This window comes from Ovis aries, chromosome 1 (assembly GCF_016772045.2).
Source record: "Ovis aries strain OAR_USU_Benz2616 breed Rambouillet chromosome 1, ARS-UI_Ramb_v3.0, whole genome shotgun sequence".
NCBI classification, from domain to species: Eukaryota; Metazoa; Chordata; class Mammalia; order Artiodactyla; family Bovidae; genus Ovis; species Ovis aries.
The window spans coordinates 27,049,374-27,062,033 of NC_056054.1; the positions used below are offsets into that span (position 1 = coordinate 27,049,374).

Consider the following 12,660-nt stretch of genomic DNA (forward strand, 5'->3'; position numbering starts at 1 on the left):
CACCCAGAAAACAGGACTTGATCCTGAGTCTGCTCTGGAAAACAGGCATCAGCAAAAATGGGGTGGGCCATCTCTGGAGACACTGATCTTCCTGTCCCTGGAGGTATGTGACTGGAGGCTGCATGCCCTCTGGGTGTGAAAGGACAGCCTGCCTCAAACCCTCTCGAGCCACTGTCTTTTCATTTATCAGATGGGGATGATAATGCTGACTAGGGCAAGGGCCAAATGAGATCAAGATCAAGGTAAAATCAGCTTGGCATATGCCACTAACAATTACAGATATCATTGCTTTTCCTAAACAGCTCGGTTTGTAATTTCAAAGTATTTTTAGATGGCCAGGTTTTCAAATCCTGCACATTTGGCAGCTGTTGCCTGCAGAATTATATTCATATATTCTCTGTTCATCCATATTTTTGTTTGTTGATTATAGCTTTTTCTTTGTGCCAGGTGTTATGCTAGGCACGGTTCACTTGTGAAGTCGTGTCCCGGTCTTTGCGACCTCATGGACTACAACACGCCAGGCTTCCCTGTCCTTCACTGTCTCCCTGAGTGTGTCCTTCACTATCTCCCGCAGGTCCACTGAGTTGAGGATGCCATCTATCTCATCCTCTGTCACCCCCTTCTCCTCCTTCCCTCAGTCTTTCCCAGCATCAGTATCTTTTCCAATGAGCTGGCTCTTCACATCAGATGGCCAAAGTATTGGAGTTTCAGCTTCAGCATCAGTCCTTCCAATGAATATTCAGGGTTGATTTCCTCTAGGATTGACAGGTTTGATTTCCTTGCTGTCCAAGGAACTCTCAAGTGTCTTCTCCAACACCACAGTTCAAAAGCATCAATTCTTTGGTGCTCAGCCTTCTTGATGGTCCAACTCTCACATCCACACATGACTACTGGAAAAACCATCAGTTCAGTTCAGTTCAGTCGCTCAGTCGTGTCTGACTCTTTGTGATCCCATGGACTGCAGTATATCAGGCTTCCCTGTCCATCACCAACTCTCAGAGTTTACTCAAACTCATGTCCATTGAGTTGGTGATGCCATTCAACCATCTCATCCTGTGTCATCCCCTTCTCCTCCTGCCTTCAATCTTTCCCAGCATTAGGGTCTTTCCCAGTGAGTCAGTTCTTCGGATCCAGTGGCCAAAGTACTGGAGTCTCAGCTTCAGCATCAGTCCTTCCAATGAATATTCAGGGCTGATCTCCTTTAGGATGGACTGGTTGAATCTCCTTGCAGTCCAAGGGACTCTCAAGAGTCTTCTCCAACACCACAGTTCAAAAGTATCAATTCTTCGGTGCTCAGCCTTCTTTATAGTCCAACTCTCACATCCATACATGACTACTGGAAAAACCATAGCTTTGACTATATAGACCTTTGTTGGCAAAGTGATGACTCTGCTTTTAGTATGCTGTCTAGGTTTGTCATAGCTTTCCTTCCAAAGAACAAGCGTCTTTTAATTTCATGCCTGCAGTCACCATCAGCAGTGATTTTGGAGCCTAAGAAAATTAAATCTGTCACTGTTTCCGCTTTTCCCCCAACTGGTTGCCATAAAGTGAAGGGACCAGATGCCATGATCCTAGGTTTTTGAATGTTGAGTTTTAAGCCAGGTTTTTCACTCCCCTCTTTCACCTTCATCAGGAGGCTCTTTAGTTTCTCTTCACTTTCTGCCATTAGGGTGGTGTCATATCTCAGGTTATTGATATTTCTTCTAGCAATCTTAATTCCAGCTTGTGATTCATCCAGCCTGGCATTTTGCATGATGTACTCTGCATATAAGTTAAATAAGCAGGGTGACGATATACAGTCTTGAGGTACTCCTTTCCCAATTTTGAACCAGTTTATTGTTCCATGTCCAGTTCTAACTGTTGCTTCTTGACCCACGTACAGGTTTCTCAAGAGACAGTGGTCTGTTTCTCCCATCTCTTGAAGAATTTCCCACAGTTTGTTGTGATCCACACAGTCAAAGGATTCAGTGTAGTTAATGAAGCAGATGTTTTTCTGGAATTCTCTTGCTTTCTCTATGATCCAGTGGATGTTGGCAATTTGATCTCTGGTTTCTCTGCCTTTTTTAAATCCAGCTTTTACATCTGGAAGTTCTCAGTTCATGTACTGCTAAAGCCTAGCTTGAAAGATTTTGACCACTACCTTGCTAGCAAGTGAAATGAGTACAATTATATGGTAGTTTGAACATTTTTTGGCATTGCCCTTCTTTGAGATTGGAATTAAAATTGACCTTTTCCAGTCCTGTGGCCACTGCTGAGTTTTCCAAATGTGCTGACATATTGAGTGCAGCACTTTCACAGCATCATCATTTAGGATTTGATATATCTCATCTTGAATTCCATCACCTCCACTAGCTTTGTTCGTAGTGATGCTTCCTAAGGCCCACTTAACTTCACACTTCAGGATGTCTGGCTCTAGGTGAGCGATCACACCATCGTGGTTATCATGGTCACTAAGACCTTTTCTATATAGTTCTTCTGTGTATTCTTGCCACCGCTTCTTAATCTCTTCTGCTTCTGTTAAGTCCTTGCCATTTCTGTGCTCTATTGAGCCCATCTTTGCATGAAACTTTCCCTTTCTCCAGTTTTCATGAAGAAATCGCTAGTCTTTCCCATTCTATTGTTTTCCTCTCTTTCTTTTCATTATTCACACAAGAAGGTTTTCTTATCTCTCCTTGCAGTTCTCTGGAACTCTGTATTTAGTTGGGTATATCTTTCCCTTTCTCCTTTGCCTTTTGCTTCTCTTCTTTTCTCAGCTATTGTAAGGCCTTCTCAGACAACCACTTTGCCTTCTTGCATTTCTTTTTCTTGGGGATGGTTTTGGTCACCAACTCCTATACAGTGTTATGAACCTCCATCTGTAGGTTTTCAGGCACTCTGTCTACCAGATCTAATGCCTTGAATCTATTCATTTCCTCTACTGTATAATTATAAGGGATTTGATTTAGGTCATACCTGAATGACCTAGTAGTTTTCCTTACTTTCTTCAATTTAAGTCTGAAATTTGCCATAAGAATCTGATGATCTGAGCCACAGTCAGCTCCAGGTCTTGTTTTTGCTGACTGTATAGAGCTTCTCCATCTTTAACTACAAAGAATATAATCAATCTGATTTCAGTATTGACTATCTGGTGATGTCCATATGCAGAGTTGTCTCTTGTGTTGTTGGAAGAGGGTGTTTGCTATGACCAGGGTGTTCTCTTGACAATACTCCGTTAGCCTTTACCCTGCTTCATTTTTGTTCTCCAAGGCCAAACTTGCCTGTTACTCCCGGTATCTATTGGCTTCCTACTTTTGCATTCCAACCCCTATGATGAAAAGGACATTTTTTGTGTGTGTTAGTTCCAGAGGTCTTGTAGGTCTTTATAGAACTATTCAGCTTCTTCGGCATCAGAGGTTGGAGCATAGACTTGGATTACTATGGTGTCGAAATGTTTGCCTTGAAAACAAACTGAGCTCATTCTGTCGTTTTTGAGATTGCACCCAAGTATTTCATTTAAGACTCTTTTGTTGACTATGAGAGATACTCCATTTCCTCTAAGAGATTCTTGCCCACAGTAGTAGATATAATGGTCATCTGAATTAAATTCATCCATTTCCATCCATTTTAGTCCACTGATTACTAAAATGTCAGTATTCACTCTTGCCATCTCCTGTTTGACCACATCAAATTTACTTTGATTCATGGACCTAGCATTCCAGGTTCCTTTGCAATACTGTTCTTTACAGCAGAGGACTTTACTTTCACCACCAGACATGACTGCATCAACATCCATGAAACGGACCAGTCATGATGGACAGTTCTGACAAAATGTGGTCCACTGAAGGAAAGTATGGCAGACCACTCCAGCATTCTTTCCTGGAGAACCCCGTGAACAGTATGAAGAGGCAGAGAGATATGACACCAGAAGATGAGCCCCCCAGGTCAGTAGGTGTCCAGTACGCTGCTGGGGAAGAGTGGAGAAATGACTCCAGAAAGAGAGCTGGGCCAAAGTGGGAATAGTGCTCACTTGTGCATGAGTCTGGTGGTAAAAGAACATTACTTCACACCATTTTAGGGCTAGCTGCATTTACACATTCACAGCCCTGCCACTTCTGCTCTCCATTTTACAGATGAGGAAACTTGTAAGAGGTTAAGTTACTATCTTAGATTACTTCAGTGAGAAGAAGTATCAGAACTAGGATGAAAACTCAGGGCTGTCTGGTCCCAAGCCCTGGCTTGACCTGCTCCACAAATGTCTAAGGCTAAATGACTCTCATAACCTGCTCAGATCATGAACTCCTTATTGCCAAATCCATGCTTAAATTGAAGAAAGTGGAGAAAACCACTAGACCATTCAAGTATGACCTAAGTCACATCCCTTATGATTATACAGTGGAAGTGAGAAATAGATTTAAGGTACTAGATCTGATAGACAGAGTGCCTGAAGAACTATGGACAGAGGTTCATGACATTGTACAGGAGACAGGGATCAAGACCATCCCCAAGAAAAAGAAATGCAAAAAAGCATAATGGCTGTCTGAGGAGGCCTTTAAAATAGCTGTGAAAAGAAGTGAAAAGCAAAGGAAAAAAGGAAAGATATACCCATTTGAATGAGAGTTCCAAAGAATAGCAAGGAGAGATAAGAAAGCATTCCTCAGTGATCAGTGCAAAGAAATAGAGGAAAAACAATAGACTAGGAAAGACTAGAGATCTCTTCAAGAAAATTAGAAATACCAAGGGAACATTTCATGCATAGATGGGCTCGATAACGGACAGAAATGGTATGGACCTAACAGAAGCAGAAGATATTAAGAAAGGTGGCAAGAATACACAGAAGAACTATACAAAAAAGATCTTCACGACCAAGATAATCACGGTGGTGTGATCACTCACCTAGAGCCAGACATCCTGGAATGTGAAATCAAGTGGGCCTTAGGAAGTATCACTATGAATAAAGGAATAAAGCTAGTGTAGGTGATGGAATTCCAGTTGAACTATTTCAAATCCTGAGAGATGATGCTGTGAAAGTGCTACACTCAATATGTCAGCACATTTGGAAAACTCAGCAGTGGCCACAGGACTGGAAAAGGTCAGTTTTCATTCCAATCCCAAAGAAAGGCAATGCCAAAGAATCCTCAAACTACCCCACAATTGTATTCATCTCACATGCTAGTAAAGTAATGCTCAAAATTCTCCAAGCCAGGCTTCAGCAATACGTGAACCATGAACTTCTAGATGTTCAAACTGGCTTTAGAAAAGGCAGACGAACCAGAGATCAAACTGCCAACATCTGATGGATCATGGAAAAAGCAAGAGAGTTCCAGAAGAGCATCTATTTCTGCTTTATTGACTATGCCAAAGCCTTTGACTGTGTGGATCACAATAAACTGTGGAAAATTCTAAAAGAGATGGGAATACCAGACCACCTGACCTGCCTCCTGAGAAACCTGTATGTAGGTCAGGAAGCAACAGTTAGCACTGGACATAGAACAACAGACTGGTTCCAAATAGGAAAAGGAGTATATCAAGGCTGTATATTGTTACCCTGTTTATTTAACTTCTATGCAGAGTACATCATGAGAAATGCTGGACTTGATGAAGCACAAGCTGGAATCAAGACTGCCGGGAGAAATATCAATAACCTCAGATATCCAGATGACACCACCCTTATGACAGAAAGCAAAGATGAACTAAAGAGCCTCTTGATGAAAGTGAAAGAGGAGTAAAAGAGTTGGCTTAAAGCTCAACATTCAGAAAACGAAGATCATGGCATCCGGTTCCATCACTTCATAGCAAATAGATGGGGAAATAGTGGCTGACTTTATTTTTCTGGACTCCAAAATCACTGCAGATGGTGATTGCAGCCATGAAATTAAAAGACGCTTACTCCTTGGAAGGAAAGTTATGACCAACCTAGACAGCATATTCAAAAGCAGAGACATTACTTTGCCAACAAAGTCCATCTAGTCAAGGCTATGGTTTTTCCAGTGGTCATGTATGGATGTGAGAGTTGGATTATAAAGAAAGCTGAGTGCCAAAGAATTGATGCTGTTGAACTGTGGTGTTGGAGAAGACTCTTGAGAATCCCTTGGACTGCAAGGAGATCCACCCAGTACACCCTAAAGGAAATCAGTCCTGGGTGTTCATTGGAAGGACTGATGTTGAAGCTGAAACTCCAATATTTTGGCCACCTGATGTGAAGAGCTGACTCATTGGAAAAGACCCTGATGTTGGGAAAGATTGAAGGCAGGAGGAGAAGCGGATGACAGAGGAGGAGAAGCGGATGACAGAGGATGAGATGGTTAGATGGCATCACCGACTCAATGGACATGAGTTTGAGTAAACTCCAGTAGCTGATGACGGACAGGGCGGCCTGGCATGCTGTGGTTCGTGGGGTCACAAAGAGTTGAACACGACTGAGCAACTGAACTGAACTGATCCTGCTCTACTCAGATCACTTGAAAAGTCACTGGCTGACTCTGCTGTCTTCTGGGCACTGCTGTGGCACTTGGGGATACAGAAATGAATAAACCCCTCAGCACCCAGTCAGAATCCCATTCCACTCCTACCACCCGATTCCCCATACACCCCCTGTGGTTCCTCTCCTTGCCTTGAACCCTCTTGAGGCATGGAGTGCTTTAGTGGCTCAGACAGTGAGGTTGAAGGTTGCATGATGTGAGCTATGAGGTCACGTTGCACATCAGTGTGCTTCAAAGTTTATGACCCCAAGGGCAGCCTGCAGGGCTGACTTTTCCTGGGTGCATGTTAAGTCGCTTCAGTCGTTTCTGACTTTTTGTGACTCTATATCCTATAGCCCGCCAGGCTCCTCTGTCTGTGGGATTCTCCAGGTAAGAATACTGCAGTGGGTTGCCATGCCCTTCTCCAGGGGATCTTCCCAACTCAGGGATCAAACCCATGTTTTCTGCGGCTCCTACACTGCAGGTGGATTCTTTTACCACTGATCCACAAGGGAAGCCCCCTAGGCTTGGCTAGAACATAGTTCATAAACATCACAGACAATTTCAAAGTAGAGAAGGGAAACTGGGGTCCTCACGACATTTAGGTGATCAGTGTACTCCAGACCCTGAAATAACACTTCTGGCATGTTCCTGTTCAGCCCCACCATTGCAGGGTGGAGATCTTGTTTTGCTCTGGACTCCATTTGGCCCTTTTCATGAAAGCTGGCCTTTAAAAAATTTTCAGGTAAACTGTTTCCTTGGATAGTGATAGAGGAGAATTGCTGTTTTAAAAGCATGTCTCAGGAAATGAAGATTCCCTGCGGGGAAGCAGCTGGTAGACTTTCCAAACACCCATTATCAGTAGTTTCTGTTTTTGATTAAGATGTGAGCCCAAGGGCTGCAGCCTTGTTGAAGGGCAGAACTGGCATTCAGGCACTGTAGGTACATTATCTCATTTAATCTGTATGGACACCTGGTGAGATAGTGACTTTTATGAATGAAAGAAAATGAAGATCAAAAGGTGAAGGAGTTTTTAGCTTATATGTGAGAGAGCCAGGATTCAAACTTAGAACTGCCTGACTCAAAAACCTTAACAAATGTCAGATCACCCCTCCAGTTCTTTCCCAGAAGTCACAGTGGGTTACCTATCTTTCAGAGTTGTAGGTCTGTGAAATCCTAGAAGGCTAGTGGCTCTTCAGGCCAGTTACCCATCATCAGCAAGAATCTTTAACTTCATTGAAAGGTGGATCGATCCAGGTCTTGTGCAAACCTGTCTGATAATAAAACCCTCATCACCTCTTGAAGCAGTACATTCACCATGGGATGACTCTGATCATTTGAAGTTCATTTTTTGAACTTATATTTTTTTGGTCATGTCATATGTTATATGAGATCTCCTTTCCTTGACCAGGGATTGAACCCAGACAATGACAGCAAAAGCCCAGAATCCTAACCATTAGACCACCAGGGAACTCCCTGGACTTCATCTTATACTAAGGACAGATTTTGCCCCCTTGGACCCTCCCCTGTTGTTCCCAGCTCTGTCCTTGAAGCTGGTTCCCCTGTCCCCTGGAAGACGTTCAGTGCAGTGCCTACTACCTGACTGTCTGCTGATCTGGAATGCATCCCCCCAACTCTCTCACCCACTCCTCAAAGGATTCTACTTTTACTGGCTTTTTCCAGCCAAGTACCCATAGACGTCCCTTGTAAAGGGTGTGGTCCCAACCTGAACATGAATCTTCCAGATCAGTCAGTCAATCAGTTCAGTCGCTCAGTCGTGTCTGATTCTTTGTGACCCCAGGGACTGCAGCACACCAGACTGTGTCTATCACCAGCTCCCAGAGTTTACTCAAACTCGTGTCCATTGAGTCAGTGATGCCATCCAACTATCTCATCCTCTGTTATCCCCTTCTCCCACCTTCAATCTTTCCCAGCATCAGGGTCTTTTCCAATGAGTCAGTTCTTCACATCCAGTGGCCAAAGTATTGGAGTTTCAACTTCAGCATCAGTCCTTCCAATGAATATTCAGGACTGATTTCCTTTTGGATGGACTAGTTTGCTCTCCTTGCAGTCCAAGGGATTCTCAAGAGTCTTCTCCAACACCACAGTTCAAAAGCATCAATTCTTTGGCACTCAGCTTTCTTTCTAATCCAACTCTCACATCCATACATGCTACTGGAAAAACCATAGCTTTGACTAGATGGACCTTTGTTGGCAAAGTAATTGCTCTGCTTTTTAATAAGCTGTCTAGGTTTGTCATAGCTTTTCTTCCAAGGAGCAAGTGTCTTTTAATTTTATGGCTGCAGTCACCATCTGCAGTGATTTTAGAACCCCAAAAAATAAAGTCTGTCACTGTTTCCACTGTTTCCCCATTTATTTGCCATGAAGGATGGGACCAGATGCCATGGTTTTAGTTTTCTGAATGTTGAGCTTTAAGCCAACTTTTTCACTCTCCTCTTTCACTTTCATCAAGAGGCTTTTTAGCTCCTCTTCACTTTCTGCCATAAGGGTGGTGTCATCTGGATATCTGAGGTTATTGGTATTTCTCCCGGCAGTCTTGATTCCAGCTTGTGCTTCATCAAGTCCAGCATTTCTCATGATGTACTCTGCATAGAAGTTAAATAAGCAGGGTGACAATATACAGCTTTGACGTACTCCTTTCCCAATTTGGAACCAGTCTGTTGTTCCATGTCCAGTTCTTACTGTTGCTTCCTGACCTGTGTACAGATTTCTCAGGAAGCAGGTAAGGTGGTCTGGTATTCTCATCTCTTTCAGAATTTTCCACACAGGGTGTAATTCTCTTTAAGAATTTCTTTGTTGTGATCCACACAGTCAAAGGCTTTGGTATAGCCAATAAAGCAGAAATAGATGTTTTTCTGGAACTCTCTTGCTTTTTTGATGATCCAACAGATGTTGGCAGTTTGATCTCTGGTTCCTCTGCCATTTCTAAATCCGGTTAACGTCTGGAAGTTCACAGTTCATGTACTGTTGAAGCCTGGCTTGGAGAATTTTGAGCATTACTTTGCTATTGTGTGAAATGAGTGCGATTGTGGGGTAGTTTGAGCATTCTTTGGCATTGCCTTTCTTCGGGACTGGAATGAAAACTGACCTTTTCCAGTCCTGTGGCCACTGCTGAGTTTTCCAAATGTGCTGACATATTGAATGCAGCACTTTCACAGCATCATCTTTTAGGATTTGGAATAGCTCAACTGGAATTCCATCACCCCCACCAGCTTTGTTCATAGTGACGCTTCCTCAGGCCCACTTGACTTTGTGTTCCAGGATATCTGTCTTTACGTGAGTGATCACACCATCATGATTATCTGTGTTGTGAAGATCTTTTTTGTATAGTTCTTCTGTATATTCTTGTCACCTCTTCTTAATATCATCTGCTTCTGTTAGGTCCATACCATTTCTGTCCTTTATTGTGCCCATCTTTGCATGAAATGTTCCCTTGGTATCTCTAATTTTCTTGAAGAGATCTCTAGTCTTTCCCATTCTATTGTTTTCCTGTATTTCTTTGTAGTGATCACTGAGGAAAGCTTTCTTATCTCTCCTTGCTATTCTTTGGAACTCTGAATTGAAATGGGTATATCTTTCCTTTGCTCCTTTGCCTTTTGCTTCTCTTCTTTTCATAGCTGTTTGTAAGGCCTCCTGAGACAACCATTTTGCCTTTTTGCATTTCATTTTCTTGGGGATGGTTTTGATCCCTGCCTCCTGTACGATGTCACGAACCTCCATCCATAGTTTTTCAGGCACTCTGTCTATCAGATCCAATCCTTTGGGTCTATTTGTCACTTCCACTGTATAGTTGTAAGGGATTTGATTTAGGTCACACATGAATGGTTTAGTGGTTTTCCTACTTTCTTCAATTGAAGTCCAAATTTGCCAATAAGGAGTTCATGATCTGAGCCACAGATAACAGCCTTATAAAAACAGTGAGTATATCTAAAGAAAGGAAATAATATTTAATTAAAATACAAAACTAAAAAGTATTAAACGAATACTAAAGAACTACAAAGTACTACATGCTCAGTGTGGGAAAAAAAGAGGAAGGCCAGGAGAAACAGAAAAGAAAAGCAATCATGGGAGATGCCCCGTGTCTTAGCTTGGATTCTAGAAGACTGGGAAACAAAAGCTCTTAAGGCAAGCAGTTTACATGACAAACGATCCTAGAAAATATTGGTACAGGGTGGGGAAGTAGATGGGAAAGGGAAGGAGCTAATGATGGTGTGCTACCAAGCAAGTCACCACCAAGGGCCACCAGCGTTTAAACTGCTATCCTGTGCCAGCCACTGTGGTTAGAAGATGCATCTCGGAGTCATCCCACCTGACGGCCAAGAAGCTGGGTATTTACATATCAGTTTCTTTTAGTCATTGGCTGTATGCTGCAGGGAGAAGGGAGGCATCCATTTTCCTATACGTTTGACCTGTTCAGTGTGCAGAGATTCTTCTGGGCCCAAGAAAGCTTTCAGACAAAGAGATACATATGCTGGCATTGAAGCCTTGGCCAGAATATTCCAGACTTTTAAGATCCAGTGGGACACGGATAGGTCATCCACAGCCTGTGCTATACCCAGAGACAGCCCATTAACATTTAGTGTATTTCCATCCAACCTCACCTTGTTATGTTTTATATGTACATGTTATATTTATGTATTTAAGTTAAGGCTACACTATATATTTAGTAGTGGGTCCTGCCTTTTTCACTTCACATTAACTCATCAGAATTTATCCTTGATCTTAAATTTTACTTGAAAACATGTTTTTAATGACTCTATACTATTCCATTGTAGGGATAACCAATAATTTATTCAGCCCTGGGAAAGCAGACTCTCCAAAGCTCTAAGGTGTTTCTGTTTACTGGAAGATAACCATCAGCTAGCTGGGAATGAAATCCAGCAGAAATGGCAAAGGCAGGAATCTGAGGCTGGGGTCAGGGTTGGGCTAGGGGAGGCAGAAAAGCTGCAGAAGGAGTCGTAGGCAAAAGGGCACACAGCCAAGCCTGGTCCTACCACTGGGAGAACATCCCACAGTGTCTGACACAAATTAGGTACTAAATAGCCATTGCTAAGTGCATACTATGTACTAGGGCTCATGCAAGGGGAGAACAGAGCCAGTTAAACGTGGCCTCAGTATGCCTACAAAGAACGCAAGGGGGATATGTTGAACTACTATGTGCTAAGAATATTATAGATATCATTCACGCTCACTACCACTTGAGAGGTGCTGTGTTTTGATCATTCTCACTTTCTAGGCAAAGAAGCTGAGACTCAACAGGCTTAATAATTTCATCAAGATGTCATATCAAGTTAGTTACAGATCTGGGTCCTAAATTTACCAGGTGGATCTGTGAGAGTTCTAAAGCTCTTTGCTCTTTCCCTACCACACCAGACTCCCTGACCAAGTGGAAAGTGCTAATGACACCGAGTAAGGTGTTCTAGGTGGGTAGGCGTGGCCTGGGAGAAGAAAAGAAAGAGAAAGGGGACCAAGGAAAGCACTGAGGAGGAGACATTGAGATGGGCCTTCAAGGACAGGTAAAATGCCGATGTGGGGAGATGATGGGAGGGATCACGTGAAACAGAAAGACGGTGGCTCCCTGAACAAGCTAGAAGGTAGTAGTCTGGAGACCAGATGACCAGGGCCTGACTTGGTGCAGAGGCAATGAGGTTGAGGGGTGAGGGACCAGCAGCAGAAAAGGGGTTCTAGATGTGGAGTCCACACTGCCGTGATGACCCACTAGAGACTGGGTCAGAAATTACCTTGAGGATGGAAGGACAGTTGGTATTAAATTGAGGCTTGCTATGTGTCTTGATTTTTAAGAAATGGCAGTATGGGGAGGGCTCTTTAAAATCATCTTTAGGGACTTTTCTGGTGGTCCAGTGGCTAAGACTCTGCCCTCCCAATGCAGGGGGCCGGATTTGCTCCTTGGTTGGGGAACCAGATCCCTCATGCCACAGTTAAGAGTTCACATGCCGTAACTAAGACATGGAGCAGCCCAATGAAGTATACATAAATAAAAAATAATTACTGAAAAAGATCATCTCTCGCTTCTTGGGGTGGCAACAGGTTGAGGAAAGGAGAGGAGAAGAAAGGGAACACAAACTCAGTCTCAACAACATGATGGTACTGTATATATATATATGGATAAAGCCACATCAAGTTATGTACGTGGTGAGGACTTGCCATATAGCTGATGCTCTTTCCCAGGCTTAGGCCCCAA

General features: G+C 43.0%; 1 protein-coding gene across 1 annotated transcript in view; it reads left to right on the forward strand.

Moving 5' to 3' along the window:
• Window positions 1–12,660, forward strand: part of SHISAL2A (shisa like 2A) — a 37,781-nt gene that overhangs the window by 1,389 nt on the left and 23,732 nt on the right. The gene's annotated exons all lie outside the window — the stretch shown is intronic.